The sequence below is a fragment of the Odontomachus brunneus genome, unplaced genomic scaffold (genome assembly GCF_010583005.1).
Source record: "Odontomachus brunneus isolate Ranch 3 - 2012 unplaced genomic scaffold, Obru_v1 Obru_scaffold_071, whole genome shotgun sequence".
Taxonomy (NCBI): Eukaryota; Metazoa; Arthropoda; class Insecta; order Hymenoptera; family Formicidae; genus Odontomachus; species Odontomachus brunneus.
In genome coordinates this window covers 78329-79189 of record NW_022639521.1, presented here as the reverse complement: position 1 = coordinate 79189, position 861 = coordinate 78329, and positions in this window count along the sequence as shown.

Below are 861 nucleotides of genomic sequence, written 5' to 3'. Positions count from 1 at the left end.
GTTTTTTTTTTATTTCATTAAAATATTATATTCTTAAACGAAATCTCATTTTTTAAAATAATAAAAATAAAACTTTTATTTTGTTCAAGGAAACCATGTCATTTGATGAAACAACACTATTGTTTTAAATAATATTTTTTAAAAGTTTCTCTCAAAATTTAGTAATTCGATTTGTTTAATTTGGATTTTCTTGGATTTTTTAATTTTTTTTGTTGGATTAATCATTATAACATTTTGTTAAAAATGTAAAAGTAATTATCACTGGTTCACTACATTACATCAATATTCATCGCATATCGAATGTTGCATTGTTTCAATATCTATCAACAAACCAATAAACAACAAGTAAAAATTATATAACCATTATTTGGTGTTTGCTAGGTATGTTATAATATACTGTGAACAATAAAAGGATACATTATATTAATATAAGCATGAATTGTAAGAACATCGTTGGAGTCATCAGAGTCACCGCGTGCGCGCCGATCGTCAGGTTAAGCAACAGTTTAATGTGGTCAGTACATGGATGGGTGACCAGTGGTATACCGCTTGGGGTCCGAAATTATCGCAGGAGGATTCATGAAAGTTTGGAATGTATTGACAACCTTCGATATCTCTAGTAGTTCATGAGACATGAGAAAATTAGGAATATACCAGGTGTAGAAGTATGAAACCGGAATTCCCCTATAAATGGTGCCAGCGTTCAGTTTAGTGACCGTAAGACCGCTACTGCCGCGCTATTATATTCTCCTAACAGCTGACGAATATTGTCAACAAACATAACCCCAACTTTCATTCTCTAGTATATTTTTGTATAACCTTAAACATGTCACGTTTCGAGCCTACTAACTATGATTTGCG